Consider the following 27,754-nt stretch of genomic DNA (forward strand, 5'->3'; position numbering starts at 1 on the left):
GAGTGTGGGGACAGTGGTGGGGCAATGCAGGCCATAGCGAGCCAGGCTTATGTGGCGGGCGTGCCCCGACGCGTCCTGGTGTCCCCATATCCGCCCCAGATATGGGCCGAATATGGAGAGTGTCCGTTAGTCCAAGCATTTAAGCTGGATATGGGTAGACCAGTTGGGTGTTTTTTTTGATCTGGACAATGACCGCGCAGCCCGTCTGGGCGTTTATGGTGGGTATGGGTCCGGTTTGTAGATGCTATTATGCAGTTCAAAAGTACGTAGGCTATCTGATTCCGATGAGAGTGGACGACCACATGAATAATGCACTCACCAAACCATTCACTGAAACAGAAGTTAGTGATGCTCTCTTCCAGATTGGCCCTCTAAAGCCCTGGACCGGATGGATTCCCGGCCCAGTTTTTTCAGAAGAATTGGGGCGTGTTGAAGGAGGAAGTGATTCAGGGCGTCCTAAACTTTTTTGCTGATGGAATTATGCCGGAATGTATCAATGAGACTACCATCGTCTTGATCCCGAAGAGCATCAAGGATTACCGCCCAATAAGCCTATGCAACGTCATTTATAAGGTCATCTCGAAGGTGCTGGTCAATAGGTTACGCCCCTTCCTTGATGAACTGATTTCTGAATCACAGAGCGCTTTCATCCCCGATAGAATGATCACTGACAACGCCATTATCGCATTCGAATGCTTCCATAAAATTCAGCACAGTAAAAATCAGAGAGATACATATGTAGCGTACAAGTTAGACCTCGCAAAAGCCTACGGTCGAGTCGGCTGATGTTTTTAGAAGGTGTTCTAAACAAGATGGGCTTTGATGAGAGGTGGACGAAGTGGGTGATTACATGTGTCCGAATGGTCACGTTCTCGGTCAATTGCAATGGAGATATGTTGGAATCCTTCACTCCCTCTAGAGGCCTCAGACAAGGTGACCCACTGAGTCCTTATTTATTTCTCTTTGTGGCCGATGGTTTAGCTACCTTGTTGGACGGAGAGGTAAGAGCTGGGCGTATCACGCCCCTGAAGGTGGCTCGGGGCAGCCCGGGGATCTCAAATTTGCTTTTTGCCGATGATAGCCTCCTCTTTTTCAAGGCGTCGGTAGACCAAGCTGCGAGGGTGAAGGAGGTTCTGGATGAGTTCCAATTGGCCACTGGCCAGCTGCTAAGCAGAAACAAATGTTCTATCATATTCTGCGAAACGAGCCGGCTACAGGATAGAGAGGACATTAAAGAGGTCCTAGGCGTGGAGACGGCTTCTTTCGAGAGCAAGTATTTGGGACTTTCTACGTCGCAAGGTAGAATGAAGAATGGTAGTTTTCAGCCTATAATGGATAGATTTGGAAAAAGGTGCAACCTCTGGAACGAGAGGTTCATGTCTCAGGCGGCAAAGGAAGTAAATGTCAAGACAGTGGCGCAATCTCTCCCCACCTACGTAATGGGTGTCTTCAAATTAAATCAGAGCTTATGCGATAATTATGAGAAAATCATCAGAGATTTTTGGTGGGGGGACAAGGATGAGAAACGGAAGGTCCATTGGATGTCATGGGAGAATATGACGAAACCGAAGAGAGATGGTGGCATTGGATTTCGAGACATGCATATGTTTAACCAGGCCCTCCTAGCAAGTCAAGGTTGGAGGTTGGTTCAGAAACCTGAGAGCCTGTGTGCTAGGGTTCTCAAATCCAAGTATTATCCTAATGGTAACCTACTGGACACGGTTTTCTCTTCCGATGCCTCTTCGGCCTAGAGAGGAATTGAGTTTGGCTTGGAACTCCTGAAGAAAGGGCTCATTTGGCGCATTGGTGATGGAAAGAAGATTCAAATCACAAGAAATCAATGGATTCCAAGATCAGACGGCTTGAAAGTAGCTTCTTTTATCAAAAGAACGAGACTAAGGTGGGTTAACCAATTGATCGACCCGGAGACCAAAGAATGGAAAACAGAGCTAGTGAAACAGATTTTCCATGTTCGATGCGGAAGAGATCTGCCACCTTAAAATTCCAAAGTCTAATATGGAGGATTCAGTGGTTGGCACTATGAAAAATCTGGTGTATTCACAGTTAAAAGTGCATACAAGTTAGCAGATTCACTTAAAAGAGATAGCAACAGCTCGGCATCTAGCTCTATTAGTGAGCCTGGAAATCGAAATATTTGGGACGTCATTTGGAAGTTAAATGTACCGGAGAAAGTAAAAATCTTTGGATGGAGGGTCGCCACTAATTCCCTGGCCACCAAGCACAATACCTTCAGACGGACAATTACTGTTGATAACACCTGTGATATTTGCGGAGTAGAAAAGGAGGATGAATACCATGCTGTTGTATAATGCACAAGGAGCATGGCGTTGAGACATGCAGTGAGAGCACATTGGAATCTCCCAAAGGAGCCGGAGCTCAGGTGTACTGGCCCTGACTGGTTGCAGATGCTGCTCCTTGTCAATGCCAAAGAAGTCAGAGATAAAATCATGCTAATTTTGTGGCCGGCATGGAGTCTTAGAAATAATGTGATTCATGGGGATAGGAAGGACACAGTAGCAGGATCTGTGCAGTATCTATTACAGCTACATGATGAGATGTTTGTGGCTGCAAGTAATCCGGTGATGGATGCAGACAAAGGAAAACTGTCATTGTCGCCGACCAAACCGTCAATGCCACCATCCCCAGAGGACAATCTCTGGGTCGCCCCCCCTCCGGGTATGGTCAAGTTAAATTTTGATGCTGCTTTCCTAGGGGAATCTGGAGACTCGTGGGGGGAAGCTGTGGCAAGGAACCATATGGGGATGGTGCTCATGTCCACTGGACGGCGCCTAGATCGGTGCAGATCAGTGGAAGAGGTGGAAAGCGCCACGATCTTGATGGGACTGTCGGAGTTTGTGAAGCTATATAGTGGACAGATGATTCTAGAAACTGACTGTGCCTTTGTTGGGGATGAGCTGCAGCCTGGGAGTCATAGCAAGTCTGGATGCCGTGCTATTATGGCAGATGCAAGGAAGTTGCTTGCTGGTTTTGCCTCCTCAGAGATCAGCAATGTAAGCAGGAGTAGGAACAAATGGCCCATGAGCTCGCTGCCTATGCTAGAAGTTCTGGCGATTTCCTTATAATCGTGGACGTCCCAGCGAACGCTAAACATGTAATGACAAAGGAGTGCATTCCCAGCGTGGTCTAAGTTGTAGCCATGGTTTCCTCAATATATATATATATATATATATATATATATATATATATGTATATATATAAGTTCATAGAAATCGTTTGTTTTTGAATTACATAACCTTACATGGTCGGATATCCGAATCAAATTATCAATGGAACAACAAGTACAAAGCTTTTCATACCTACACTCCTCACAATTGAACAATTGGACCCACCTCGCTTCTCCTTGCTCTCCTCTTCTTCTCCGACTCTGCTTCAGCGCTCAAGGCGTCCTCCTCCTCTTCTCGGACTCTGCTTCAGCGCCGCCACCTCGTCCGGCGACCTCTCCCCTCTTGTCCCACTCCCACAAGTGCAATTACCCAACCAAACCCTAAACCTTACTACAGTGCTCGACCTCCTCCACACCATCACGACTAGATCACGGCTGCTTTGGATGAGATTTATCTGCTTCCCCTGAACCATACTCCTGATCCTTATACTGTTCAACTTGGTTCCAGAATAATCAGCGACGTTGCCAAGATGGTTTCTGGGGGAGTCACTCCTAAGGTAAGAATATGATCATGGCCCCTTCTTCTTTCCGGCTATCATCACTTGTTCGCCGAGCCTCTTTGTTCAAAATTTGTTGTCCAACTCCCGTACTAGATTTATCCTATGTAGAATTTCCTAGGAACACACAAAGATACAAACAACCTTTTCTGTTCTTAGCAACTGGTGTTTTTTGAACTACTTATGTATTGATGGATATAGACATTCATTAACTAAATAGATCCATAATTTCGCAGCAACCAGAGGAGGAAGATCGACTCAGCATGCTGATGGATGACATTTTACTGTCCATCTTGGGGAGAATCGATCTAAGAACAGCTGCCAGGACAAGTGCGTTGTCTACACGGTGGAGGTGCCTTCCTTGGTTGCTGCCCGAGCTTAGCATTGATGCCAAAAATTTCCTATCTATTCCACACCCGAAGCCTATCGAGGAGAAGGATATGGATGAAGCAACTCGGAGCTTCTTGGTTAACCGACATGGAGAATCCAGCATCTCAACTTTGCAACTTAAGATCTACTTGATCAAGAATTTCTTGTGCGAAATCGGCCAACTGGTAGGTGATGCACTTGATAGTCGTTTGTTGAAAGAATTAGATCTCGCTATTCTTGATATTCGGGAGAGGAACTCTAGTGAGGAGTATATGCAACAGCGAGCCTGACAAATAGATGAGTTTTTCAGTGCCTACCCTATTGTGCTCCATTGCCTCACAAGGCTGTCCCTATACAATGTACGCATTGACAAATTGGATGCGCACCATCTTCTGTTTGATTGCTGCAAGCAACTTAAGCATCTAAGCCTCTTTCTGTGCATTGGTGATGGCTCCTTGTTTAAGATTGATGCATCCAATTCAAAACTCCGTGTTCTAGAAATCATCAATTGTGGTTTTGAGAGACTTGAATTGGTCTGCCTTCCAAAATTAGAAAAGTTCACTTGGGATAATTGGGTGTCTTACTGTGTGCCATGGGCCGCCTTTGTTTTTTTTTGAGACAAACTGCAAAGCTTTATTATGTCCTCACAATATTTACAGGGACAAAACCAAGATCGTTGGGCTGGCCTAACCAAACATGACGGCCAACCCTAAGAGATAAAGCGTGCTTTGCTAGTTTGTGAGCCTCAATATTCGTGCTCCTAAATTCATGAAGTATATTACAAGCCTCAAATTCAGACCTATGTTGTATAATTTCATGCGCAATTGCCCCGTAGCTTCCTTTGTTTCGCTGTTAGATGTCATCGACGGCCACTTTACAATCAGAAGCAATATGTACCCTTCTTACATATATGTCATCTGCCAACGCCAGAGCCTCCCTAATTGCGAGCATCTCCAAGGTGCCGGGATCTGAAAGATGGGAGAAAACCACCGCCGAAGCTCCCAAGAAAGTTCCATCTCGGTCTCTACAGATTGCTCCCGCTGCACCTCACGCCCGGCCTACTGCGGCATCTACATTGATCTTGACCATCCCCAATGGCGGTGCAATCCAGTGATTAACTCGATTTTGTGGCGCCCTAATGCCAGCCAACCCCGGCTCCTTGAGGGCCTTGAGTTCTGCATTGTAGGAATTTACGAACCCACTGATGGCATAAGGTGTTTGGAAGATATCCTTGTACATTGCCTTCCTTCGAGCACCCCATAGCGCCCATAGGGTGACGACAAAGACATGAAAATCATCTTGGTTGAGCGCTTCGTGCATGACGAACAACCATCTTTTTGCGTTTTCCTCTCTGCATGTGCTCATTTTGTCAAGGATCGCCTCTGAAGACAGTGCCCAAGTGCTCGTAGAGACCGTGAAGTCCACTAGAGCATGGCACTAGGTGTCAACAGCCCCGCAAAGACAACAAGCTCGTGAAGTTGACATATTCCGATGATGGAGTAACGCTGCTGTGGGGACAGAATGCTTGGCGAGCCTCCATAAGAAGAATTTCAGCTTTGAGGGAACCTTGATCCGCCACAATTCGGTCCAACCCTGGTCAGCACCTAGGGAGTCGGAAGAGGACCCATCTTCATCCAACCATGCCTCGCGACTTAGCTTTGTTCGCTGGATCTTCCGGTACGCCTATCACACAGAAAACATGCCCTTCCGCTCCTCGGACCAAGCCCAGAAATCGCCAGTCTGGCGTGTACAAAGGGGTATTTGCAATATGGCTGCTGCATCTATCGGTATAAACACCGTCCGGACCAGATCCTCCTTCCAGGATGATGAAGTATGGTCTATCACCTCAGCCACTCTCATTGGTGGGTCCTGAATTAGAGAAGTGATCGGCCTCTTCATGTTTGGTCTCGGCAACCAATTATCCTCCCATATATTTGTCGTTTCACCGTCTCCAATTCTGCGCACCAGTCCCTGAACCATGATATTTCGTCCATCCAAAATGGCCCGCCAAATCTGCGAGGGGTGAGACCCTAGTGTTGCGCCAAATATGTCCGAGTTAGGGTGATATACTGCTTTCAAGATCCTCGCACTCAGAGACAGGGGGTTTTGCAGCATACGCCAGGACTGCCGTTCTAGCAGGGCCAGGTTGAACATCTCCATATCCCGAAAACCAAGACCTCCAAGATGCTTTGGTAAGATCATCACATCCCATGCCACCCAACTCGGTTTTCGTTTCCCCTGCTTGCTCCCCCACCAGAATTGTCTGATTAGCGAAGTAATGCTTTGACATAGTCCCCGTGGGAGCCGGAAACATGCCATCGAATATACTGGAATTGCTTGAGCCACTGCTTTAATCAGTACCTCTTTCCCTGCTGAAGATAATAGCTTTCCATCCATCCTTTAACCTTTTCCCAAACTTGATCCCTCAAATATTTAAAGGTCCCGTTCTTCGAGTGACCGACCTCTGTTGGCATTCCCAAATACCTGTCACTGAGGGACTCATTATGCACATTCAGAACATTTTTCATATCCTCTCTTACCGCTTGTGGGCAACCTCTGCTGAAGAAAATCGAAGACTTATCATGATTTATCCTCTGTCCCGAAGCCAAGCGGTACGTTTCCAGTAGGTTTGATACCGCTACTGCCCCCTCATTCCCTGACTTAAAAAGCAGCAGGCTGTCATCTGCGAAAAGAAGGTGGTTAACGGCCGGAGCCGTGGGTGCCACCTTTAGTCCAACAATATGTGATGACGAAGAACTGGTTTTCAGGAGGCACGAAAGGCACTCTGCTGCAATTAAGAAGAGATAGGGGGATATCGGATCTCCATGCCTTATACCTCTGCTCGGCATGAAATGATCAAGCCTTTCACCATTAAAAAGCACTGAAAAGGATACAGACCGCACCATGCTCATGATTGTTTTTATCCAAGGGGAGGCAAAACCGAGTTTTCCCATGATTGCCTCCAAATAGTCCTATTCCAGTCTGTCATATGCCTTCATCATATCGAGCTTAAGTGCACAATATTAGGCCGCCTTTGGTTTTATCCCATTTCTTGGCAGGGGCCGGGCCCATAGTGGTGCCAAATGTGCGACCCGCACAGGACCCATAATTTTAGGGGGCCCTAATTTTTTTATATAGACCTAGTATTTCTGAAAAAAAATGTGTAGCAGCTGCCGCACTAGGCCGCTAGGCGCTAGAGCTGGGTCTGAGTCGAGGCCATCGAGCGCTGGAGCTCGTCGGCTCGTCGCTTGACTCGATCAATCTTAGAAAAAAGGAAAGTGCTCTGTAGCGATGGAAACGGGATCGTAGGTAAAAAAAAAAGGATCGCTATAACAGTCAACCAGGATCGCCTCGATCGGAAAACTAAGGCCCTGTACAACGGCAGGTGCTTACATATGTGCCTGAAAAAAACCCGGTTTTTTTCCTAAAAATGGATTACACTGGTGCTTAGGTCAGGTGGCAGAAGCAAAGTTTTGCTTCCGGTGCCAGCCGATGCTTACAAAAAATTACCGCTCATTCAAGTCACGATGCCTTGGCTGAGTGCCTCCATCGGCAGGAAAAAAAAATGGCCCAGCTAGCACCCATACCAAGCACTACGCTTTGTGGATCAAAGAAATTGTCTAGGCGCGACGCAGCTAGCACCGATCTCCAAGCACCAGCATTGTACAAGGCCTAACAGGCCAACAACAGCCCCATCGGCGCCGCTACAAGAGTCAGGAAACGAAAAAAAGAGACGAGATCGTCTCGTCGGTCGTCGCCTTTGCCTCATCAGAGCGATCGGATTCAGGCCGTTGTCGTTGCCTTCCTAGCTTCCTCTCCTAATTTTCAGACTCGTCGTCTCGTCGGATCAATCCTGCCCGAATGACCGACTCAGCCTCCAAGTGCTTAGCGAATCCTTTAGTTCATACTCCTAAATTCTAATTCTTAATTTCCTAATTAATTTTTGGCAGGGATCATTACTTCGTTAGAGATTGTTTCTTACCTCCTCGATTAAAGATCACACTGTAGCAGTTCAACCAGACAAGACCCAAAACTAGGTGAGTTAGATGATTCGTCTAATTGCAAAACATTGACATTTTATTATTTACATTATAAAAAAATTCGTGAGATATATATACATTATAGTTGCTCGTTAATTTTCCCCGCAATTTTCTTGTGCTTGTTAGTTCTTTTTTAGCGAGATAGGGCCCGATTTTTTGTTTCGCACAGGGCCCCGGATTTTGCCGGCCCGGCCCTGTTTCTTGGAGAGCTGGTACTCTCACATGATGCGGTATGTGGTCAATGCGAATTTAAATTAAGCGAGGTTCTACGTGGAACAACTTCCATACATACTCTCTCATTGGATTTCAAAGGGGAAAATGTTTTTTCGATAAAGGGCGCTTTTATTATCTTGAAATGTAGCATCAAGCGGATACAAAGCATTATGAGTAACACCCGGCCTCTGCGCATAACTACGATGCACACAGCCAAACACGTAAAGTCTGACAAAATGAAAGAAAAAAAAATGACAAAGGGGAAAATGTAAGTGGTTTATTTATGCCAAGTATTCACATCCTTTCCTACTTCCGTGTTCATTATGTTTGTCATTATTTTCAAAGATCGATTGTATATGTGTTTATCCATGCACTAGTAGAAAAAGGGCCTTTAGTCCCGGTTCGTAAGGGCCTTTAGTGTCGGTACTAACGCCCTGACCCTTTAGTCCCGGTTCAAACCAGAACCGGGACTAAAGGCCCTCCACGTGGCCGGTCCACCTTTAGTCCCAGTTGGTAACACCAACCGGTACGTTTTCTGATTGTTTTTGAATTTTTTTTATTTTCAAATTTCTGAATTATTTTAACCTCTAATCTCTAATCATCCCTCATCACTGCTCAATTTAATCTCTAATCACCCCTCATCATTTCAAATCATCTAACTTCCCGGACGGTCACCCATCCTCCCACTCCCCCAGCCTGAGCACGCTTAACTTCCGGGTTCTATTCTCCCTCGTTTTCAAGTCTGCACTCGTTGTTTTCCTGATAATAGTAAGATGTCAATCCTATTAACCCTCAGGAGTTTAGCTTGAGCATGAAGTCACACATTTCACTGTTTGAGTTTGAAACTATTGTTCTAAAAAACAATAATTTTTAATATTTCTTGAATAAGTAGTTTGACCATTGTTTGACCACAGTTTGACCATAGTTTGACCAGATTTGACCAAAATTCAAAAAAACTGAAATAATTATTTAATAACACTAATATTCTTGAATAATTATTTAGTAACACTAATACTTCTTGAATAAGTAGTTTGACCATAGTTTGACCAGATTTAATGAAAATTTAAAAAAACTGAAATTTGAGCATAACTTTTTTTCCTTTTGGAATTTGAGGATTCTACAAATTTGCAAACAGGTCGTAGGCGGTCTCCATCGGATGTAACTTTTCGAGTAGATGATTTTTCGTATAAAAAACTTTTTAATCCGAGTTCGTATGCAAAAGTTATGCCCATTTTACAAATTCCAGAGAGATTTTGTAAATAAAGTCGAAATTCATATTTGTAAATTTTCCCAACAACTAGACCACATATCACATGGGAAACTTATTTTATTTTATTTTTTTGACATTTCCATCATTTTCTTTTGTTTTTTCTAAAACTGAAAAGGCGGTCCACGAGGGAGGGGGGGAGTTTGAAAATGGGACCTTTAGTACCGATTCGTGCCATGAACCGGTACTAATGCCTCAAAGCCCATTAGTCCCGATTGATGGCACCAACCGGTACTAAAGGTCTAACCTTTAGCATCAACCCCTTTAATACCGGTTGGTGCCACCAACCGGGACTAATGGGCATCGCACCCTTTAGTCCCGGTTCGTGGCACGAACCGGGACTAAAGGGCCCAGGTGAACCGGGACTAATGCCTTAGCCGCACGAATCGGGATAAATGCACCCATTGGTCCCGGTTCTGGACTGAACCGGGACTAATGGGCTTACCCGGCCTGGACCAAAGCCCCCTTTTCTACTAGTGATGGTCGACAATCAACATAGCTAATTCTTTTTTTATAATATCATCACCCTTCTTGTATATTATACATTCTTTTTTATATCCTCTGATCAGCTTTGGATTCAACCTGAAATGAAGCAACTCCTCCCCGAATTCAGTAAGCTAAGAAAGTTGTCCGTACGTGGTATCTTTGTTGAATTCGACCTTTTATGGACGACAATGCTTCTTGTGGCGGCACCATGCATCGAAGTATTACATATTGAGGTGAAGTATTTTCTCCTTAATTATATTGCCTTCCTTTCCTTATCAACATTTAAGGCTTGTTGTAGTTCTTCACATATTTTTGAAAGAAAGATGTTTAAAACCTACATACGCTTACTACTGAACCTAGTAATCACATCTAGCCTACAGTGATACAACATGGATACGGGCGACTCCACGGGCGGCGGCCGCGCGTCCCCGACGCCACCAATTCTGCCGGAGCCGCCGCTGGTGATCTCAACGGCGGACGGGGCAGGGTTGGGGGCCAACGGGAAGGGGAGATCCTCACTGCCGCTCCACCCGGTTGTCATGTCCCGCGGAGAAGATCTTCCGCCACCGTCGTCTCTGCGACTTTCGCCGGATCCGCTCCTACCCGATGAGTGGCGGCCGGCGTCGGTGGCGGCACCCGATCTTCTTCCTTCCACGTCGTCCAGCCCGGATCCCTCGATGGCAGATCGGGATTGGGAGTTCTTGAATCATTCAAAATGGTACGTGCGTTTTCACGATGATAGAAAGGCGGGGCGATGGATCAATGGCCTGATCTACTCGCATCCGTCCCGTTGGATGACGATCCGTGACGAAGACGGAGACATATTGGCCGGACGACATCTCAACGTTGGCGAAGATATTGCGATTGGTAGGAGTTTTATTATCGATGTTTTCCATATCGAGGTTCTTGAGTGTGTGCAGGCACCCATAGAATGCGAGGAGCAAATTGAGGTCGTGGATCTTACGAAGGACGCCGAGGAACCCAAGCCTACGCAGCGGGTTGGGGGACATTTTTGGATTCTAGCTGATGAAGATGAAGACGATGATGATCTGCCGGAAGCGACGGTTCGGCTACCATCTACACTTGGCATGGCTACATCTACCTCGGGGTCTAAATCTACGGTGAGTACTAAGAAATCGTGTTCGCTGGGTACTCCGGTTCCTTCGCAGAAGTCGAAGGTGAAACCATGGAGGGGACCGTTGCCAAAGGACGGGCCGTCGGCCATCACGTTGTACGATTTTTTCCGTCCCGAGTGCTGGACGAGAGTGACCCGGCGAAAGAAGAAAGATGGTTCTTTGGTGTCACAGCGATCGCTGGCGGTGGCCGTGCCGTGTGACATTTGGGCGGCCCGATCTGAGCGTTTGAATGATCTATTGGGCTCAGTTGGGCTGCCTGTGGATGCCTGCGACGTAGGCTTGGTTAGTACTGGGCTAGAGGCCCAGGGGGCTGGCCAGGCAAGCAACGCAGCGGGTGCGGGCAATGTGCATGAGGAGGCCTCGGTTCGGTCGCCCCTACATGCACGTTCTCCCTCTCCCCCACCGCCTGTTTCTGCTAGGGTTCGGCGTCGCGGGAGAGTTGGTTTCCCATCGCCTCCTCGCGCCGTTCTTCCATGCGTTTTGCCGGAGCCGACCGGCGCCCGCCACCTGTTTCGCTTCTGCTGGCCATGCGGCCCAAACCGCCTCCGCCACGGGTGCCGCCGGTGGTGAGGAACCAGACCGGAGCCGCGGGCGGCTCGGCCACTCCGGCTGCGGGTGCTGCTGCGCCGGGCCCTGCGCGTGCGGCACCTCCACCCCAGGCGGTTCCACCGCCGCCTCGGGGGACGCCTCCACCGCTGCCAGCTAGGGCCTTGCCTCTGCCGCCTCAGCAGCCTAGGGCTGATCCGCCGCTGCCGCCTAGGGCCGAGCTACAGCCGAACCAAAGGCCATGGCCGCGGCAAATGGCGGGCGGCCGCGGTGGCCCTGGCCAAGGCTCGATCGGCCGTGGGGCGGGTGCGTCAGCGGGAGATGATCGGAATCCTCCGCGTGGTCAGTGGGGCGATGATGGGTATGACGCTTACGGTGTTGGGCTACATCGGGGTTCTTCGTCTTCCGGCGGTGGCCGTGGATATGTTTGGACGGACAACGGCCATGCCAACCGGGGTTTTCAGGGGCCACCCGGTAACTTTGTGGAGGGGGCGGTCGCCCCTAATAACCGCTCTTTCCGGGGCCGTTTCCGCGGAGGTCGGGGCAGGAACAGGCGGAACTATCTGCCTAGGCATCCGAAGACTACGGTTGAGACTGAGGTGGTGGCCGACGGGGGATTGGTTCTACCGCAGGTGGCGGTGGAGACGGTTCAAGCCCTGGCTGAAGTCACGTTGCCGGAGCCCATGCAGACTGGTGATTCTGCTTCTGAGCAAGGTACGGATAAACCAGAGGCTGACAAGGTGTCCAAGTGGGCGGCGAAGAAGAAGAAGCTCACTTGTTTCCGCTGTGGTGACACGGGACACTTTATGGCTGATTGCACTGCGGAATTATGTGACATGTGCCGGAAACCTAAACATACCGCTGCCGAGTGTCCTCTTATGCTTGGGCCTAAGCCTACTGTTCAGATTTACGGGGTCTGCTGCTCGGAGTTGATGTTCTTCGAGTCTCCCAGTGTGGCACCCTTGGCACCAGCGGTAGAGACCTCTTTCCCCGGGGTGGTGAAGGTAGTTCATGGACCGTTGACCGAGGCGCAAATTATTCAGCAGTTGCGGGAACTCGCTCCGGGTAATTTTCAGTGGTCGTTGCTCAAGCTAAATGATACATCCTACAAAGTTGATTTCCCATCTAAGGAGGATCAGATGAGAATCCTCAAGTTCGGTATGAGCAGGGTCACAGGCACTAGTTTTGTGTTGCAGTTTGATGAGTGGAAAAAGAAGGAGCCGCAGGGCACGCCGTTGCGGCAGATTTGGGTTCGTTTCTCCGGGGCTCCATCTGATACCCTGGACAGCTTTTTGGTGACGTGGAGCTTGGGGTCTTTGATTGGCAAGACTGAGCAGGTGGATATGCCCTTCACTCAGGCTAACGGGGTGGCACGTTTACTTGTCAGTGTTGCTAATATTGAGTTCATACTGAACGTGGTGCCTTGGACTTATGAAGGTGTTCTGTATCAGATAGACATTCAGTATGAGGATCCTAATTTGTTCGATGATTTTGAGGATGATAATCCTATGGACACGTCTGAGGGAGGAGGTTGTGACGCCCCCAATTTGACCGTACACTAATCATACACGCAAACGTGTACGATCAAGATCAGGGACTCACGGGAAGATATCACAGCACAACTCTAAAATAAAATAAGTCATACAAGCATCATAATACAAGCCAGGGGCCTCGAAGGCTCGAATACAAGTGCTCGATCATAGACGAGTCAGCGGAAGCAACAATATCTGAGTACAGACATAAGTTAAACAAGTCTGCCTTAAGAAGGCTAGCACAAACTGGGATACAGATCGAAAGAGGCGCAGGCCTCCTGCCTGGGATCCTCCTAAACTACTCCTGGTCGTCGTCAGCGGGCTGCACGTAGTAGTAGGCACCTCCGGTGTAGTAGCAGTCGTCGTCGAAGGTGGTGTCTGGCTCCTGGGCTCCAGCATCTGGTTGCGACAACCAGGTAGAATGGAAAGGGGGAAAAGAGGGAGAAAAGCAACCGTGAGTACTCATCCAAAGTACTCGCAAGCAAGGAGCTACACTACATATGTATGCACTGGTATCAAATGGAATAAGGGTATCATATGTGGACTGTACTGCAGAAAGCCGGAATAAGAGGGGGATAGCTAGTCCTATCGAAGAGTACGCTTCTGGCCACCTCCATCTTGCAGCATGTAGAAGAGAGCAGAAGGTAAACCCACCAAGTAGCATCGCATCGCATAGCATAATCCTAACCGATGATCCTCCCCTCGTCGCCCTATTAGAGAGCGATCACCGGTTGTATCTGGCACTTGGAAGGGTGTGTTTTATTAAGTATCCGGTTCTAGTTGTCATAAGGTCAAGGTACAACTCCAAGTCGTCCTGTTACCGAAGATCATGGCTATTCGAATAGATTAACTTCCCTGCAGGGTGCACCACATAACCCAACACGCTCGATCCCATTTGGCCGGACACACTTTCCTGGGTCATGCTCGGCCTCGGAAGATCAATACGTCGCAGCCCTACCTAGGCACAACAGAGAGGTCAGCACGCCGGTCTAAATCCTATGGCGCAGGGGTCTGGGCCCATCGCCCTTTGCAAACCTGCACGTTGCGAACGCGGCCGGAAGCAGAACTAGCCCCCTTAATACAAGAGCAGGCTTACGGTCCAATCCGGCGCGCGCCGCTCAGTCGCTGACGTCATGAAGGCTTCGGCTGATACCACGACGTCGAGTGCCCATAACTGTCCCCGCGTAGATGGTTAGTGCGTATAGGCCAGTAGCCAGACTCAGATCAAATACCCAGATCTCGTTAAGCGTGTTATTTTGAAGTAACCGCGAACGCCGACCAGGGCCAGGCCCACCTCTCTCCTGGGTGGTCTCAACCTGCCCTGTCGCTCCGCCACAAAGTAACAGTCGGGGGCCGTCGAGAACCCAGGCCCACCTCTACCGGGATGGAGCCACCTGCCCCTTCAGCCCCCATCTCCAAACAGTATCACCGATAATGTAACAGTGTAAAGTATATAGTATATGCCCGTGATCACCTCCCGAGTGATCATGGCACGATAGTATAGCATGGCAGACGGACAAGAATGTAGGGCCACTGATGATAAACTAGCATCCTATACTAAGCATTTAGGATTACAGGTAAGGTATCAACAGCTGGAGCAACAATGACATGCTATGCATCAGAATAGGTTTAACGGAAAGCAGTAACATGCTACACTACTCTAATGCAAGCAGTAGAGAGAAGAGTAGGCGATATCTGGTGATCAAGGGGGGGCTTGCCTGGTTGCTCTGGCAAGAAGGAGGGGTCATCAACACCGTAGTCGAACTGGGGTTCGCTGGCAGTCTCAAGGTCTACCGGAAAGAAGTAACGGAGGGGGAACACAATAAATAACAAAGCAGTCAAAGCATCACAAAGTATAACATGGCATTACGCGGTGCTAGAGGTGACCTAACATAGTAGTAGGTGCTACTGGCGAAGGGGAAAAACATCCGGGAAAGTATTCCCGGTGTTTGATGTTTTTGGACAAACGAATTGGAGGGTTATTGTTGCACGTTCACTATGTTAGGGATGTGTGGCGGATGAACGGACTGCGTATTCGTATTCGTCTCATCGTTCTGAGCAACTTTCATGTACAAAGTATTTTCATCCGAGTTATGGTTAATTTCCTATGATTTTCCAAAGTTTTAACTATTTTCTGAAATTTCTGGATTTATTATATTTAGTTTAATCCGAATTGACCAAGTCAATTTGACTAGTCAAAAGGGCATGTGTGGCCCACATGTCAGACTATTTTCCTAAACAAATAAATAAACCTAACTTATCTAAATGAGGACCCACATGTCATCTACTACTAAAATAACTTAGCACTAATTAAATACTAGTACTAGCTAAACATCAAAAGTAATCCTAAAACTAATCTATCTAATTAAATTAGACCTAAACTAATTTGGGGCAGCCCCACACACGGCCACACACACACGCTGTACACACATCACACACACCTACAGAACACACACAATGCTAGGGAGTAAATCTATTCCTTTTAACACAAGATAGCATTTTGTGTTTTTTGTTGGATTTAATTCATGCCTTATTTGAATTTGGTCAAATGGGGTAACTTGGAGCTTGTCAAGTGTACTACACGCCCACATAAAATCTTATAATAAAATTTGTTTTGCTGTTGTTTTGCAGCCAAACAGAAGGCTAAACAGCGTTATTGCAGCAAAGCTAGCCAGCGCTACAGTGAAGTTTAGTTCACTGTAGCAGCGACAGCAACAAAACGGCAGTAGCAGCAGCGCTGCGCGGCGACGAGGGGCTTCGAGCGCGGGGCGAGGCGTAAACCCAGGGCGCGCACTAGGTGGCCAGGGCGCTGTCCAGTGGCGGTGGCAAGGCCACGGCGGGGCGTGCGTGCGCGGCAGCAGCGGTCTAAGGCGCGCATGCGAGGCGAGCAACAGCAGACGAAGTCGTAGCAGCAGTAGTGGTGCAGTAGCAGCATCAGCAGGCAGTGGCGGGAGTAACTAGCAGCAGCACGACAAAGCAACATCAGCGACAAAGCAGTAGCCGAGCAGGGCACGCGTATCACGACACGGCCATGGACGGGATGGAGGCGGCAAGGAGCATCGGCGAGGACAGGGGGCGCGCGCAGGTGCGGCGTGGGCGCGGAGGCCGCACGCACGGGCGGGCGCAGGGCACACTAGGGGAGTGGACTGGACGCGGGCTGGGTGGTGGGCGCGGTCGCCATGACCGCGGCCACTGGAAGGAACGTAGACGGCACGGGGCGGCGTAACAGAGCACGAGCTGGAAAACAGAGGAGGGGGAGAGTGGATGCTCACCGAGGAGCGCGCGATGGCTCGGTGGAAGCTTAGGAGCTGCAGGGGTGGTGGATCGTCGAGGTTGACGGCGGCGACCGAAGGTAGGGGATGAGTTCGATCCCGACGGTGGAGGGGCTCCGAGCTCGAACTTGTGGACGGAGAGGAAGTAGCAGACGCTGGTGGTGCTGGCGGATGCGGTCCCAGGGCGCGGGGAGGCCGGAGAGCGCGCGGCCGAGGGCATCCATGGTGACGGCGGCAGCGGTTGCGTGTTGTGGGGAGAAGAGGGACGAGAGCAGGGGAAAAGAGGGCGCCAGGGTTTGCAAGGGAGTCGGAGGCGACCTATAGGGCGCCGATGGCCTCTGGATGGCTGCCCTGTGGCAGATCCATGCCGTGGACGTGCCGTCGGCGTCCACCGCACCATGATGAACAGGGGGAAGGAGAAGGCCCCCTTGGTGGGCTGGGTTGCTCCTGTAGCGAGCAGACTAAGTGCACAGTGTTTGACTTGCATTACTTCTTTTCTTTTGCCTTTTTCTTTTATTTTAGCTTATGTTTTCTGTTAGTTTTTAATCAATTTTTGATTTATAAATTATACGGTAAATTCCTATATTGGTGTTATAACATAACCCGCGGCCACAAAAGTTCTACCCTAGAATAAATATTTTAGTATTTTATAAAATACAAAAGGCAATTATTTAATTGTTTTAACTACTGTTTTAATTGTCTAAGTGCATTTAATTGATTTATAAAAATGTGGTTTCTCCATCATAATTACTTCAGATTTATTTGTCACATTTGTCACATTTTGTTTTAATGTTTGAAAGATTTTGTTGTTTGCCTTTAATTCAAAGTTGAATTTGGATCGGTTCTGAACTAACGCGCGATTAGCAACAGTAACCGAGGTGACGTGGCATCATTAGCGTGGAGTTACTGTAGCTTAATTATCCGGGCGTCACAGAGGTGCCCCGGGGAACCAGGATGATTCGGCTAAGGGTGATGATGATAAGGCCAAGGAGCCGGCGGGTCCGTCGGATTCTAGTGACATTGCTCCTGTTCGGTCTTCTGGTGTGGCTCCGACATCCACCTTGCAGCTTGGGTCCTTGGGACCGTTCTCTGCTCCGCCTCGGCTTCGGGGTGTCTGTCCGGGTTCCGTGGATCCTGTGGTTCCCATTTGTGCGTCGGCGGTACTTGAGTTGGGAGATACCGAGGGGCAGGTGGCCCTTCCCACATCTCCTACCTCTCCTATGACCATCGTGGATGGAGCTGCGTTTGTGGCTATGGCTAGAGGTGACTGGCAGGAGGCCCGGTCCTCTGAGGTGCTGACGCCGATGGCGCCCACGGCGGGCTCGGCGTTCCTCTCCACGTCACCGCACGCATGCGGAGGAGTGGTCGTGCAGGAGGCCGCCGTCACACCGTGCCCCGTTGTGGTGGGTGGGTCGGGTGGCGCGGCCGTCTCACCGGCTTCCTCTCCGGAGCACCGCGCGATGGTTTCCCCGGTCCCTGCTGTCGGCGGGTCGCCCGTGGACAGGCCGCGGGAGTCGTCACCGTTTTCTTCTGCTGCCCCGGTGGCTTCGGCCCCTGGCGCCGCTATTGGAGGACGGGCAGGAGGCCTTTCCCCTAGAAGAGCTTCACGCGAGGAGGTCATCGCCTTTGGCGGTATCCCGGATCCTATCTCCCAGGGGAGGCGGATCAGCGGGAGGCTGCAGGAGCAGCCTGACATTGATGGCATGCAGCTGAGGTGTGCCATGAGGGCTGCCAAGTTGCGTGACGTCGAGATCTCCACTGGTATGTCTGTTAATAATTCGAATTCCATTTTGCATTTTACCGATGATGAAATTATTCATAATTCAAATCAAATAGGAGTTTCACTTGGTAATAATGATATTGAGATATCTAGGTCGGTTAACGACATTCTTGATTTGGAAGCTGAACGAGCGGTAGATATGATTCGTCACATTGCTGTCGTTAAACCTATGAACGACTCGAAGATTGATGCGCTTGGGGTTAGGTTTCTTGATGGCTTGTGTGCCGATCTTGACCCTGCGTTACATGAGACGGAGGAGGACGAGGGGTGTACCAATCCTGAGACGTCTCTTCATGTAGATGGGTCCTTGGTGATTGAAGCAGAGAATGTGTTGTGACCAAGCTAATGGTCACATTAAGCCAAAACGGACTTGGAAACGGAAGGTTTATCCAGTCTCGGCAGCGCGTAGGATTGCTAGGATCCGTACCGCCAAAAAATTTCATGCTGAACTATGAGAGGCATTTTCTGGAATAGCAGAGGTCTTAGAGACTTGGCTAAAAGAAGGTTTCTAGCGGATGCTTCTCTTGAACATCATTTGGATTTTATTGCTTTGTCTGAGACTGGAAGAAGCAACTTCACTTCACAATTTCTTACCACTTTGTCCGCGGGGGGGGGGGGGGGGGGGTAGATTTTGACTGGCATTGCCTCCCCCCTCGAGGAAGATCCGGTGGGGTTTTACTTGGGGTTAAGTGCGAAACTTTGGAAGTTCGGAGTGTAGTTTTGGGAGAGTTTGTTGTCAAGTTTCGAGTTAGAACTAATGCAGATGGGTTTGATTGGGCTTTGGTGGCGGTTTACGGAGCTGCGCAACCAGAGCTCAAGCCAGATTTTTTGGCGGATCTGGTTTTCATTTGCGGTAACGAGCATCTCCCTCTCTTAGTGGGGGGGGGGGATTTCAATATTATCCGAATAAAAGAGGAAAAGAATGATGACAATTTTTACGGCAGATGGCCGTTTATGTTCAACACTATTATCGAAAGCTTGGATCTCAGAGAGATAGAGCTCTCGGGTAGGAAATTCACTTGGGCTAATTCGTTACCGGTACCGACGTTTGAGAAACTTGACCGTGTTCTAGCTAGTGTCGAATGGAAACAGAAGTTTCCTTTGGTAACTGTGCAGGCATTGACACGAGGTGTCTCTGATCACACACCGTTACTAGTCGACTCGAGCGTTCAAACATTTGTGGGCAACAAGAACATCTTCTCTTTTGAACTTGCCTGGTTTGAAAGAGAAGGGTTCCTCGAGTTGTTAGCTCGGGAGTGGGCTAAAGACTCAGGAGGAAGGACGCCTATCGAGCGATGGCAATGCAAGATTCGTCATCTCCGAAGGTTCCTTCGTGGATGGGCTAAGCACACACATGGTATTTATAAGGCAGAGAAGGAGAGACTTCTTCTACTTATTCAAAACCTTGAAGTTAAAGCAGAAACTTCTATGTTGGATTCCAGTGAGTTGGAAACGAAGATAGAGGCGGAGATGCGACTTAAAAAGCTTCTTCGCGAGGAGGAATTGAAGTGGGCGTTGCGAGCTAAGGTTCGCAAAATAGTACAAGGCGAGGATAATACTCAATTCTTTCATATGATTGCTAATGGGAAGCATCGTAAAAAGAGAATTTTCCAACTAGATCAAGACGAAGGGACGATAGTTGGTCAAGACAATCTGAAATTCTACATTACCAATTATTATAAGCAGTTGTTTGGTCCTCCGGAAGAGAATTTTGTGTCGTTAGATGAGTCTAGGGTTGACGATGTTCCTCAACTTGAGACTGACGAGAATGAGATCTTGACTGCTCCTTTCACAGAGAAAGAGGTGTTTGAGGCCATTGCACAAATGGAGAATAATAAGGCTCTAGGACCGGATGGGTTTCCGGCGGAGTTCTCTAAAAAGTGCTGGCATTTTATTAAGGGAGATTTGATGCCCATGTTTCAGGAGTTTTTTGAGGGACAACTTCAGTTGTTTAAGCTGAATTTTGGAACGATAACTCTTCTTCCTAAGAAGACAGAGACTGTTCGCATTGAGCAGTTTAGGCCTATATGTCTGCTTAACGTGAGTTTCAAAATATTCACCAAGGTCGGGACGAACAGACTTACGTAGATTGCGCACTCTGTAGTTCATCCGTCCCGGACTGCTTTCATGCCTGATAGAAATATCCTGGAAGGGGTTGTTGTCTTGCATGAGACGCTCCATGAGATTCACTCAAAAAAGCTTGATGGCGTAGTTTTTAAAGTGGATTTTGAAAAAGCATATGATAAAGTTAAATGGCCTTTCCTTTCAACAAGCTTTGCGTATGAAAGGTTTTGATCCGGCCTGGAGAAACCAGATTGATTCCTTTACGCAAAAAGGGAGTGTAGGGATTAAAGTGAATGACGACATAGGACACTATTTCCAGACACACAAGGGGCTAAGGCAAGCAGACCCGATGTCACCGATCCTGTTCAACATAGTGGCTGATATGCTGACTATTTTAATAGGACGGGCAAAAGATGCAGGGCAGGTAGGTGGCCTGGTTCCACATCTAGTTGACGGAGGGATTTCCATTCTTCAGTATGCTGATGATACTATCATCTTTATGGAGCACGACTTGGCGAAAGCAAGAAACATGAAGCTGCTGTTATGCTTATTTGAACAATTGTCCGGGCTCAAAATTAACTTCCACAAGAGCGAATTGTTTTGCTTCGGAAGAGCTAATGATGACCAGGAGGCGTATAAACAATTGTTCGGCTGTGAATTGGGCTCATTACCGTTTACGTACTTAGGTATACCCATTCATCATCGTGAGCTGACTAACATAGAGTGGAAATGCATCAAGGATAGTTTTGAAAAGAAACTGAGCTGTTGGAAAGGGAAGCTCATGTCATACGAAGGACGATTGATTCTGATTAATTCGGTCCTTACCAGTATGCCTATGTTTCTCCTATCCTTTTTCCAGGTTCCGGTGGGTGTCAGGAAAAGGTTAGAATTCTACCAATCTCGATTCTTTTGGCAGAGTGATGAGCTTAATCGAAAGTATAGGCTTGCTAAGTGGGATATAATCTGTAGGCCGAAGGACCAAGGGGGTCTAGGTATTGAAAATCTGGAAGTCAAAAACATATGTCTCCTTAGCAAGTGGCTATTTAAACTTTCGTCTGAGACGGAGGCTACTTGGGCACAGATTCTGCGTAATAAGTATCTTTATGCTAAAACCTTGGCCCAGGTGAATGTGAGGCCTTCCGACTCACCTTTTTGGAAGGGTTTGATGAGAGTTAAACAACTTTTTTTCAACAAGACAAAATTTATTGTCGGGAATGGAGCTACTACGAGGTTCTGGGAGGATACGTGGCTTGGGGAGACCCCCCTTGCACTTCAATATCCTACTTTGTACAACATTGTTCGACGTAGAGAAGCCTACATTGCAACTGTTTTACAATCCACTCCCCTCAATATTAGTTTTCAGAGGACGCTAGTTGGAAATCGTTGGGAGGCCTGGCTCCATCTTGTAAGACGTTTAATGGTAGTCCAGCTGTCCCAGCAGGCAGATCAGCTGTATTGGAAACTTACTAAGAACGGTGTGTTCTCGGTCAAATCCATGTATCTGGATGTCATTAACTCTAGCGTTATCCCTTCCTCGATACACGTTTGGAAAGTAAAGGTACCCTTACAGATCAAAGTGTTTATGTGGTTTGTGCATAAACAAGTCATTTTGACTACGGATAACCTGTCAAAACGCAACTGGGTGGGTTCTTCTAGGTGTAGTTTTTGCGATCATAACGAAAACATCAAACACCTCTTTCTTGATTGTCCGTTGGCTAAGATTCTGTGACGGTCGATTCATATTGTGTTTAATATTAATCAGACCACCTCTATCAACATGTTATTTGGAACATGGCTTGATGGGGTTGATTCCGATACTGCGAGACACATTCGTGTTGGCGTTTGTGCTTTATTTTGGGCAGTATGGAACTGCAGAAATGATTTAATTTTTAACAGATCAATAAACATTCACTTCTTGCAGGTTATCTTCAGGGCCACGGCGTTCATCCGTATGTGGTCGCTACTCACTCCGACGGAGGCCAGGAAGCGTTTGGTTACTGCGTCTACCCGATGGGAGATGGTAGCTCGGTATATTTTCAACCGGTTTGGATGGCGGTCATGTAATAGGATAGGCATGTAGTGCTCCTATTTTATTTGCCAGCCGGTTGTGGCTTTGGGCTTTAGCTCTTATGAGCTTTTGTTTATTTTCGCACTTCGATACTTGGAGACTTTGTTGCTGGATTTCCTTTTTAATAATATGATCCGTATGCATCTTTCTGATGCAGAGACTGGGGTAAACCCCCTTTTCAAAAAAAAACATATGTAATGAATTGCTCACATAAATACATGTATGGGAACATACATGTGATGTGGAGGACAAGTTCAAGCAGCAGTATACTGAAAGAAGAACCCCTCAATGGAAAATGCACATTGACGGCTCCAAAAATTTGCTTTTGAAGGAGCTAAAATTCACTGGATTTAGGTCACTAGAACATCAATTTACATTTGTAAGAGCCATGCTAGAGCGAGCTCCCAACTTGCAGCTGGTAGTTCTGACAGGAGATGAGCAATGTGACAACTGTGATACCCTTGATACACCACAGTGTCCTTCGAAATTTCCAAAGAAGGCTGAGCAAGAAATGGTGGCTAGACGAATTCAAGATGGCAAGTTCTCGCCACAGATAGTTTTTGATGAATAAGAAGCTGCTATCAAATAGTTAGGGATGGCATATTTCAGGAAAAATAATATTCAATATTTAAGCTGTAACCATATATGCTAGTGAAGCTCCCAAATTCCCTGGTGCAAAATTGACTTTATATTTATGAAAACATGCACCATGTGAAATCTGATGGTCGGTCTCAGCAATCAGATTGAGAAGGCAGGACCGCTATAAGGCAGCCTGCAAAACTTCCTTTCTCGTGTCTCAATATCCTTATGTAACTAAATTCTTAATTCTGATGTCTGTGTAATACATGTTCTAGACTAGCACACATGATTTCTTCGTATATATGTTACTTATTACTTTAGGCTTTGCACAACTAGCAAGAATTGATGAGAAAAAAGTGTGCAAAGCCTTGGAGGTTGCCTGAAAGTGGTCATCTTCTCATCTTTGATGTCCTGAAGTTTAGATGGCATCTTGGCAAACAAGGCCAGCAAAAAATTAAAAGACCAGTCACGGTTTCCAAAATAATTTCAGCTGATTAATATTGATATAATTCGTTGAGCAAAATACATACTCCCTCCATCACATAATATAAGACGTTTTTGCAAACTAATATAGCTTGCAAAAACATCTTACATTACGGGACGGCCATATATGTTCTCAATCACACTAATCCCGGATGTACCAGATTCTGATAGATATAGCTAGACTGGCTTCATCTAAAGATAAGTTCATAGGCCTGACATAATTGTAGTGCATCATCATCATACTAGTGCATTTCAGTATAAGCTACGTTCAACATCTAGACTCTGATGAATACGGCATCCAGACCCCATCCTGGGTGCCCCAGAATATGTCAGCCGGTGAGAGGTAGAGAGACGACGAGCGGAGGGCCGCCGCCGCTCGCAGGGCGTCCTCCTCGTCGGGGTCCAGGCACGGAGGAGGCAGGTACGTCGACAGCAACTCGTAGCGGCCACCATCGGTCGGGTCCCACGTCGAGTATCCGAAGGGGTTGGTGAGCTCGTTATCCTCGAACGCCAGCTGCGCGGGTTCTGGTTCTGGGCAGGGGAAGCCGCCGTTGCCCTCGCCGAGCCCCATGTCGACGGCTGGCAGCGACAAGTCGTCGTCGTCGTCGTCGTCATGGATGACCATGGGCTGCTTCATCGTGCCGCAGCCGTTCTTGGACAGCGGCTGGTCGCTGTGGAGGATGGTGGTCTTAGCCTCGGCGCGTACGCGTGTCCAGTCGTTCATGGACACCGCCGCGTCGCCGAGTTCAACAACTTGTTCAGATGACGAAGCCGAGGGCACCACGGCGCGCACGATTTGTCCCGCGAGGCATGCCAATGTGCCATTGTCTTGCTGGACTCCTCGCTGCCGCGCGACGGGCCGGTCCGCCGCCTCCCGGAGGTGGGTGGATACTTTCCTCTTGTGGCCGGAGTTAGACACCATCCACGACTCCGGCGCGGTGGAGTGGACGCCCACGCCGCCGTGGACGAATGTGGCGTCGGGCTGGCCGGCGATCATTGGGCGGCGGGAGTCGTGCGTGGCGTCGGGGAGGTGTGTGTAGCGAGGAGGACGGGAGGCGTAGAGTGCTCCGCCCAGATGATCAGCTTCGCCGGTGTGAAGCATCACGGTCGAGGGGAATAACCGATCGAATTGGTGTGTCGTCGGTGCCCCCGGCCCGCTCTATATCAGCTGGGAGAGGCGCGTGCATCATGGTAACTCGAAGCGGGGTACGAGTCGATGCAGAGCCGGATTAAGCCAGACACAGACGCGCGCACGTACGCGCGCGCTAGCTTTTTCAGCTTTCCTACTAATAACAACATGGACATACAATCGGTTTCAGTTTCCGATTGTGTAGCAATTGCACAGAACTCATCAAGTTCGAAGCCAACACATGTCGCAGAAGAACATTCAACTTTGGTCTCTCCGTATTCAAGGGATATGACTGTTCGTAGGCCCTACTTTTCAAGATCTAATGTACTCAATTGCTCCTGGATCGTCCAGGTTGCGAGCCGTCCAATCTATGATACTCACCGTACGATCTCTCTTCTTTGTTTCCCTCATTGCAATAAGACCGCTGTTGCAATTGCAACATGATCTTTGTTGAGAAGCATCTCTAGCTTGTAGCCGTCAACGTCGTCATTGCAAAAAGAGGCTTGTTACAGTGGCAAGATGACCCTTGCTGCAAAAAGTATTTCCGGCCATTGTAACGGGACCCTTCCTTAACCTAGGCACCTTCCCTGCAGATCATGAGCGTTGCCGGTTCGATTGGCTGCTTCGGAGACCCTGCCATCGGGCTCGTCTTCTCCGGTGACGATGTGGATTGTTGTGGGCTGTAGGATCAAAGGCATATCGAATTGTAATGGAGGCGGTTGTTCACGTTGACTACGAGACGTTGATGACTTCGTTAATCTAAAGATGTTGTGTCCGTTTAGAATCCCGGAGGTGTTTATACGGATAGGGTATGCGTGCGTGCATTCATATGGATGAGTATATATACGTATATGTGACCATCTGCAATTGTACTGTGTTAAAGAAAATAGAAAAGTGAGGTTTGTGTATGATGTAGAACAACATGTTATAACAGCATGAATTTTCAAAGTTGAAACAAAACCCATTTTTTAGATCAAGTTAAAACATAATTTAAGAAAGCAAAATGCATGGTAGACAAAACGAGTGTCAAGAATGGTCTTCTTGTGCAGGTTCTTCCTAGTGTTCAAACGAATAAGATAGAATAGCCAGCCGAAGATCATAACTTTTTCTTGGAACTCTTGAGTCCCATATTCCTGTAAGCATCCTCATTAAGCAGCCACCTAGTGTCCTGTACCTGGGAGGGTGTAGCAACCTGCAACAAAGAGTTTATTAATACTAAAAAGACAGAATTACTACGTCCGAGCGGTACGATTCGAAGGTGGTAGAGGGCGTGTACAACGGAAAATGCCAGCGGAGGCCGAGCACCAGTGAGCTTGTTTTCAATTTTTATTTTTTTGGTGCGTGAAAAATTCCAAATTTATTTTTTGAACACACATGCACATGTATACTATGTATATGCAAAATTTCACAGTATTATACTTTACATATGGCGTACAGGAAAAACACAAAATACACATTTTCTAATGGGCTTTTTTTGTTATTGGGCCAGAAATTTATTATTTTTGTACAGCCTACAAATCACAACATTTTTCGACGAAATTTAACACGTTCTTGCAGAATACATATAAGTTTTCAATGTTTTTTTTCAGAATTTTTTGGAACTTTTAAATACGCTTTTTGATTTTTTTATCAAAATACCGAGCTCACTGGAGCTCGGTCTCCAAAAATCCGCACTCGCGTGTACAAAGAGTACTATCCCGGTAATATCATTTAAAGCGGTGATCTACTTTTTCATCACGGCGCCAAAAAGGCGCACATTTGTAGCTTTACTCGGGGCTGTTTCACAAAGGACAAAAAAGGTCTACTCACTCAGACCCAGGGGTCACCACTCACCAGTGAGGCGCCTCCCCGCTAGAAACTCTAACGAATTTTTGGTGAAAATGAATGGAAAATGAAGCTTACGAGGGAGGAGAGATAATAAGGATATCTTGTGAATGATAAGAGTGCTTGTGCTCCCTAAGCATAGGCATGCTGGGAACGATAGAGGCATATAGGGCTCAGCAAGACATGTCATATTGAAGGGAATGCTATGCCAAGTTCTCCACTCTTTCCATCTCAACTACAAATAGAACTCCGACCTCTCCAGCTCAACAAGTTCGGTGCATACTGGTTTGATAAGGGCATATACAATGGTGCTATCTTAGAAGTGATACGTATAATAAATGATGAGGTGGAGGAGAGAGAACTCGTAAGAAAATGCTTGTTCCTCTTATTTAAGAGAAAACAAGAAATGGTCTCTTAACACAATATGTCTCACCACATTTTTAGGAATAGCTAGTTATTGAAGATAAGGCTAAAAAATAATCCATTGTAAACATCTTTTTTTGTCATCTCTAAATTACATACAAAACTTAAGATAAGACTATCTTACATTGTACATGCCCTAAGGCGTTGTGATATCACTCGCTGGCATATGATAATAATACTCAAGTAACTCAACTTCATTGTTTTGAATTTCTACATGCTCAAAATACTTCTTGCGGGACACCTCAAAGCCCATGAAAAATAAGTTATACTTGATAAACCAATCTACAGAATCAAGGGATAACTACCACGACAAGGATTCAGGAGGTAACTACCGCGAGAAGGAACAAAGCCAGTATATGTCATAATGGAACGACTAGCAGTTATACCCCCAAAATTCCATGATTAAAGAAGCAATGCTCCCTCCGAATTTTTGATAAAGGGCGCTTTATTATTTTAAATATTTAAGCATTACACCAGGCCTCTGCATAACTAAAATGCACACAGACAAACCAAGTTTAAGCACAAAAATAAAAACGGCAAAATACAAGTGCTAGTAATGGATGTAGAACGCCTAAGCCGGAGGAGGGCCAATCCTGAGATCATGATGTCATTCACGTTGGAAAAAAGTATCCCTCGCCATGTTCTCCAACCTGTATATAGCTCCATAAACAGATCTTAATACTCCACACATTGTAGAGATATCCATAAAAAAAGCGTATTGGTACACCTGTAGATAACTCAAAAAAGAGAAGTTCTCTTATCGTTAAAAACCTTGTCATTTCTGGATAGCCATATCGACCAAATAATTAACAGCGAGCGCTCTCACCCCGAGAATATGTTA

At 47.4% G+C, this 27,754-nt stretch overlaps 1 pseudogene; it reads left to right on the forward strand.

Annotated features, from left to right (window-relative positions):
* Positions 1-3,675: 3,675 nt before the first annotated feature.
* Positions 3,676-23,046, forward strand: LOC147977039 (putative F-box/LRR-repeat protein At3g58880; annotated as a pseudogene).
* Positions 23,047-27,754: the final 4,708 nt, after the last annotated feature.

The sequence above is a fragment of the Triticum urartu genome, chromosome 4A (assembly GCF_056163025.1).
Source record: "Triticum urartu cultivar PI428250 chromosome 4A, HENAU_Tu73, whole genome shotgun sequence".
NCBI classification, from domain to species: domain Eukaryota; kingdom Viridiplantae; phylum Streptophyta; class Magnoliopsida; order Poales; family Poaceae; genus Triticum; species Triticum urartu.